The 7,500-nt window shown below is 39.2% G+C and overlaps 1 pseudogene; it reads right to left on the minus strand.

Annotated features, from left to right (window-relative positions):
• Positions 1–7,500, minus strand: part of LOC137997815 (protein NLRC3-like) — a 38,128-nt pseudogene that overhangs the window by 26,049 nt on the left and 4,579 nt on the right.

A 7,500-nucleotide genomic window follows, 5' to 3' on the forward strand; every position in this document is an offset into this window, starting at 1 on the left:
TCTATTCAATTAATCAACACACCTTGTACTTCTCCAATCATGTTCTTGGTGCTATCTTCATCTGACTTCCACTGCTTTAGCATTTCTGGAAAGGAAAGGAACTTTATTTAAGTGTCTAGTCGTTCTAGCGCTGGAGCACTAATACAGGGGACACTGTAAACTGAAATTAACGATAAAAGCAAATCAAGTCAAAGGTTGGTTTTTCAGGAGAGGGGAAAGCAGAGTACCCGGAGAAAACCACACGGTGCAGATTAGAGAACCAACAAACTCAACCCACATATGACGCCGAGTCAGGAAATCGAACCCGGGCCACATTGGTGGGAGGCGAGTGCTCTCACCACTGCGCCATCCCTCCACCCCTAAAACAAAAAGCAAGATAAATGAGCCAATAAAGAGATAGATATTGGGTTTTTATTGGTTTGGCTTAATATTGACCCCATCCCTTCCTTAGAATGTCAATAGACCACAACTAAACTTGAAAAAAAAAAATAGGTACACTGTAAGCAATGCGTACATTGTACGTGTGGTAGTGCATATTAACTGAGCTGTGTTTTGTTTTCCAGGACGTAATACATAAAATACAAGAACTTGAGTTTATAGTAACCAAGAAAGATTGAAGGAAATGAAAGGGAAAGGAGAAACATTGGCTTCAAGGCTGACATGAAGTTCAACTTCTTTTACAAAGCACGTTTAAGCATGTGCTCTGAGCATCTGACGGTTTCCATGACAAAAGTTCATTGAAGTTAAGCCCTCTCCGGCAGGGTTAGTATCTGGATGGGCGACCTCAAAATATGACTTGCTGCCGGCAACATAGAAACATAAATTTTATTTTAACCCTCAAAAATTGCGATCAAAAACATGGTACAGATTTTAAGCAAAACAACTATTGATGCAAAAGTAAAGAAATATTGATACACAGTTTTATGGAAGAGCAATACTAGTCAATCTTAAGTCAGGTAGATGCACTATTAATTGAGATTTCTAGTTCTTCAGCCATCACTATAAATCACGATGTATATGTATGGTGCTTGTTCTATTCAATTACTCAACACACCTTGTACTTCTCCAATCATGTCCTTGGTGCTGTCTTCATTTGACTTCCACTGCTTTAGCATTTCTGGTGTCAAACGAAAAGCAAGATAAATGAGTCAATAAAGAGATTGGCATTAGGTTTTTACTGGTTTGGTTTAATATTGACCCCTTCCCTTCATTCATTCCCTCCTTAGAATGACACTCATAGCTATATTTAACTTTGTCTGATAGACGACAACTAAACATGCAATGATTTAAGCCAATGGTAAGTATGAAACAGTTCACAGCAGATTAACTTCATTGAGTTCACGAAAACACAGAAAATTCATATCACCAGTGCACGAGTCACTAAGAATAAACGCAGCAGAACTGGTACTCAAGATTTCATTCACGAATTCGGCGCAGGCTCATAGCCAACTTTGATTTCCTATATTAGTGGCCTGCCAGTTAGCATTAGATTCCATCCCTCAAACCCACATTTCCCGTCTCATTTAAATTACATGACGTACAATCCGCTTCAGACTTCAAATTTTAATGTGCAGAGAACATTCAGATTAGGCGAGCCAAAGAGTTGAACCTGGATCGATGGGTTCCCTTGCATATTCCAATATCCACTAGACTAACGAGACAAACTCCTGGAAAATCGAATTTTTTAGAGTATTGACATAGTAGTACCCAGCAAAACAAGTAAAAACTAACTGTCTTCAAAGTGGTTTTTAGCCCTAAATACTGTAGATCAGCGAAGCTTGCTTAGAAACGATATTTCTTGTAGAACTAAAGCTCTAATTCTGCCTGTTTTCATTCTTTTTACAGCGGTAGGCTTGTCATATTAAGACGGGATATTACGTCGTGTAATTGTAAGGAAATGTGCCAGGGTGGTTTTGGTGGATGGAATCTAATGCTAACCTGGCTGCCAAACACGAGTTCTGGCAAAGTAATTACTGGTATTGTGATTGCGAACAATACGGTTTCTTTGTAATTTACTAGTACATCGGTTGGCCGGCATGGTGTAATGGTGGTTCCGTAATGTAATGACTTGTGATGGGGTTGTTGCTGAGACACTATGTTTGGTTATTGGCATTGCCAAATCAATTTGCCATTTCAGATTCATTTTTTGGGGAAACCATCCCATAATAATGCCAAGACCTAGCAAAGGGTATAAAGGAAAATAGAACTTACATGTATAAAGCGTTTGTTGCACGAAGACCGTTGCACACGGATTATTTTGATGTTGGCAACAGAGAAGAAACATTGGGGGTCTTAGTTTTCGGAAAAGCGCGCACTAAAAGCGAACACTAAGACCTAGCAAATAGTATAAATAATTTGTTATGGTAGATGGAATACCATATTTATTTGCCCATACGATGAAGGGAATATTCAGTTTAAAACGGGCTTCCCCTTATTGCAGATGTTTAAAAAAACAGCTATATCAGCTTGAAAGGTTGTCACGAAACCTTCGGCTCCCTAAGCACTCTGGCAATGGTCAAAAGAAGCGAAAACAAAAACCCCTTTGCATCTGTAGCGAAAAAGAATATAGCGTCTGTTGCAAATGCAAATATTCGTCTGATCAAGGTAAGGGAGAAAAAAAAAATGAAAGAAAAGAAGGGGTCTGACGTTTCACAACAACCTCTTAAATGTTGAGCAGCTTATTTGTTACAATTATGCGTGGGCCAGCAGTCAAAGATTGCTGAGAGCTGTTAAAGAGGAAAGAATGTTGGATCAAGTCCAGACAAAGCAAGAGGCACCTAAAAGGAAAGAAAGTGAAGGACTCCTTACTGGAGCACAAGATCAGGTGCTAAGAACAAACCAGGTCAAGAATTGGATTGACAATGACAATGTGTCACCGAATACTATGTGTCAGTTGTAAGCAGAAAGGGAGGAAACCATTTACTAGCAATAGAAAGTAAGAAACCAGCACAAAAGGAGTGTTAAAAGTTTTGGGAGATTGCATGGGATCACGCAAAGCCTTTGCTGGAAAGTTTTCCAGAAGTTAAAAACAATCCATTAACTCATAAAATATGAGTCATTTACATGTGTCTGCCTACCTTCTACCTCACTGAGCTTCTCCTTCAAATGCTTTGACATTTCTTCAGGAATAAAAGAGACAAGCGTTAAGCGAACTTTGAAAAAACCTTTTGCAGGAAAAAAAAAACTGGTTCTTGTTCCATCCCCTAACATTCAATAAGTCAATATAATTTATGAACTCACCATGTGTCTGTTTTAGTGTGTCTTTGCTGCAGCCCTCATCAGTTTCAAGCCTTTTCAGGACGTCTTAATCAAATCAAATAAATGGATCAATTATTCATTCAAGACATTAGAAAATGACAAATTACACATTTAGGAAGTTACGAAAGCATACATGGGCCATACATGAATACATACAAAGAGGGGTGACAATGAAAGTATTTATAGATTTCTATATAGAAAGTGATATAAAAAAGAACAAAATAATAAAACTTATTCCATAGCCCCTAGCCATTCAGTGCCCAAAGCACTTTACATCTTTATTACCATAATTGATTACCATACAACGTATATTAAAATGCCTTGTTTAATTTTCAATTTAATGAACAATTAAATAAATAAATCACAGAACTATTACAGACAAGACGCCTACAAGGGCTACCCGTGGAATGCGCAAACAGTTAACACAAATTGTCCAGTTACCGTGAACTTCAACTAGAGGTAAACTTCGGAAAATAGCAAGAGATTACCATTGTAACTTGAAGTTGTTTGTTGTAAAAACTCATTATTAATGCTACTAAATTTGCAAATGCAAACAACAAAGCCCTATTAGCCGGTTATCAAGATACGAGATTATTTATTTATTTATTTATTTATTTTTGAAGGAGACTTTATTCAAATCCCACAGTTTTACTTGCTTCCTTAAACTCCATTTATCCAAAAATTACAAGATCAGCCTTAAATCATCCGAAAAACTTATTAAAAATCACAGTTCAACAACTTATCATCCTGGGCCAGTTGTTCAAAAGCCGATTAACGCTAATCTCAGGTTTAAAATTAACAAAGGAGTTTTATTCTCCACTCCCAAATGCTGTTCAAGGCTGATATTCGGGAAAACGTTACATTAGAAGAAATCAATCTTGAAAAACAAAAATAAGCAACGGAAACTTTCACCAGCACCTTGAAAACATGAAACAAAAGTTTACCCTGGATCAAGTTAATCGGCTTCAGAACAACCGGGCCCTGTATTCGAAGTACGGTTCCGTAATCTTGGTTTAGTTCCTTGCAAACTATTTAAATCTGCCGTGGCGAAGACAAAAAGACACTTGTTCCCTGAAAACTACTTAAATCTGCCGTGGCGAAAACAAGAAGACAACATCTGTACTCCATTTCTCTCAGTGCTCAAAAATCTAAAATTCCGTAATTGCGTGTTCTACAGTCCAGTCCAAAGTTCAAATTTTACAATTCCATTATCTTGATTTCAGTATTATTGATACACAGTTTTATGGAAGAGCAATACTAGTCAATCTTAAGTCACGTAGATGCACTATTGAGAGATTTCTAGTTCTTCAGCCGATACTATAAATCACACTGTACATGAATGGTGCTTGTTCTATTCAATTAATCTACCTGTACACACCTTGTACTTCTCCAATCATGTCCTTGGTGCTGTCTTCATTTGACTTCCACTGCTTTAGCATTTCTGGAGTCAAACAAAAAGCAAGATAAATGAGTCAATAAAAAGATTGACAATGGGTTTTTACTGGTTTGGCTTAAAGGGGCACTGTCATGAGCTGCGCATGCTCGAGTTTGTTCGCTCTCGCGCTCACGGAAAATTCTAGCCGCCATTATGGATTCATCCGTGAGTCACGTATATTCGCAGCTAATGAATTCTATGTCAAACATAGTGCTCAGAATTTAATATTTACCTGTCAGGAAGAACTTTCCGGATCAATTAACTTTTGTAAATGCGAAAGTGCTTGCCGTACAAGGCGAAATTACTGTCGCTGCACGCTTCGTAGCCGGCATCGAATTTAGCTTGCAGCCAGGCGTGAAAAATTGGCTTTTACTTCGTGTAGAAGACACACATGACGTAAAACAGAACAAAAATTGTGAAACAATACCTACTCAGAATTCTAAATTCCTAAAGACCCCTAAAGCTTCTACACGAAGTAAAAGCCGAAAAATTCTTTGCTTGAGATAAATACACTTGTGCGTGTTATTCCACTCCTTCAGGTATTCTTTGCGATTCGTTAAAGCCTTCCTTTTTCTCCTGGAGTTTGTTCTTAGTCCACCATGGCCCTCCCCAGTGGACGCCATTTTGAATTTGTCAATTCAACTTGAAAAAGGTAACCTAACACTTTTCAAGTTTTCGCAAGATGCTAGCGCATGCGCAACTTATGACAGTGTCCCTTTAACTAATATTGACCCCTTCCCTTCATTCATTCCCTCCTTAGAATGACACTAATAGCTATATTTAACTTTGTCTGATAGAAAACAACTAAAAAAAGGCTAACCAGTGTTGGGTATCTGCCCATACTGGAGCTGTGGCCTGTGTCAAGAAAATTAATTATTATGGTATGTGCACTTATGCTAGCCCCTTATGCTGTGACTACACCAGCAGTAATTCACTGTGATGCTTCTTAAACCGGTCTTCAGGCACAACCCTCATGCATCAAAACCACCCAGAGCTTATCAGTCCTCATGAGATGACTCAAACTGTCACTATGCACAAACAGAAAATGAAGTTCTCATTTTCATAGTCTATGAGTGTGAGAAATTTGACCAGTACCGATACATCTTTGAAAGAAGCAAATTCAAATGCAATTGTGCAGTGCAACCATAAACCACAGTGACTGGAAACCACACTTAGAGAAAGCCATCCACAACCATGAGGTCAATTAGATATCTCACTCATTTTTAAGGTCAGGCATACCTTCTAAATTTTCAAGCTTTTCCTTTGTACTCTCATCATCTATCTTCCACTCCTTCAGCAACTTTTGATAATGCTCCTCAACAACAGGATCCATGCACTCAGTCTTCAAGCAGCTGATTGCACTGGAATAAGTTGCTCCAGATCCAAGGCCAAGTAGGGCAGTACTTATATCCTGCCATAACATATTGAATGTTGCATCATCAACAGAAGCATGGCTTGCATGAGCATAAACTTGGTTTCTGTAATACTTGATCCTCGCTATGTTTGCCTCACGACTGTTATCACCAGGGAGAGGAAGCTTGTCCCAACTTCCAGTACTGGCAGGAGGAGTGAGACTGCATATATTTCTCAGCAGTACCATCAGAAGTGTAATGTCAAAGCTGGCTGATGACACAGGTGAAGGATGAGTTGGGTAAAGCTTTCCCCATTGTGTGGGATTCAAAACTTTCTTTTTCAGAAACAGCAATATGTAGGGTGAGCTAATGACAAAACCTTGGGAAGAGTAGCTGGAGGGTGTATCGTGTCAAAGGTGTCTCTAAGGGCGTGGGTTCCCACATCCACTAGAAGCCGGCACAGACGGGCATAGTTGGTCATCTCCTTTGATGAGGCAAATGGAGCTGGAGCTGGAACAGATGCCATATCCCAAACTGTTGACTACACAAACATAGAAAACATGAGTGTGGTTAATTGGAGATCAAATCCGCAGAAAGGCATTGGTAACATAAGGGCATTTGGTAAGTGTACATGTACACGTAGCATGCACTGGGTGCAAATAGGAGGGAATGGAGCATCTTCAAATAGAAGAAGCATTGTAAGAAATTAGTGTACCTTTTGAATCCATAATTAGTATAAACAACATCGTCGCTCTTTGGAGGTTGGGTGCCCGAAACATCCTGGAGCTTCCACTATTGGCAGCCAGCTCCAAGATGGAGACTGCACCGATAGCTGGCAAACCTGACAACCCAGCCATGAGCCCCCACGCCCCCGAGAAGAACAGGCACCCGTCACACTGATACACAGTGGAAAGCAGAGGGTGGGGAGGGAGGGAACAAAAACCGCTAAATGCTCCACACACAATGCTCCTACTTCCCGCCACACTGATAAATAAGCGATACAGCCCGAAGCAAGAGGTATTCCACGCATGCGCAAGTATACTAAAACCAATGACCAATAGGCTGCAGTCGCTCCTAGTTGTTTACTTTGTTAAACTTTGTTTAACCTCATTTAAATTGCACATGATACCGTTTTAAAAAAATACATTGTATACATTTCACTATGATTTAACAACTGACCCCTAAGAGTGAGGATTATTTATTTTTATTCTTCATGGCTATTATGCCAAATAACATACTTGCAAATTGGAGGCACTTTAGGTGTGAATGAGTTTGCCCAAAGGACTGCTTGCTCGATTTATGAATTCAACGAATGGTTTCCAGTGTTGGGTGTCCTTTTAAGCACAGTTAAAAAAAACTCTAGCATAACACTTCAGGGGCAAACTTTTTATTTACACATCGGTGAAATGTGAAACATCCAAAAGAAGTACAATGTGTTCTGATGAATCACATTCA

This window comes from Montipora foliosa, chromosome 3, assembly GCF_036669935.1.
Source record: "Montipora foliosa isolate CH-2021 chromosome 3, ASM3666993v2, whole genome shotgun sequence".
In the NCBI taxonomy this organism is placed as follows: domain Eukaryota; kingdom Metazoa; phylum Cnidaria; class Anthozoa; order Scleractinia; family Acroporidae; genus Montipora; species Montipora foliosa.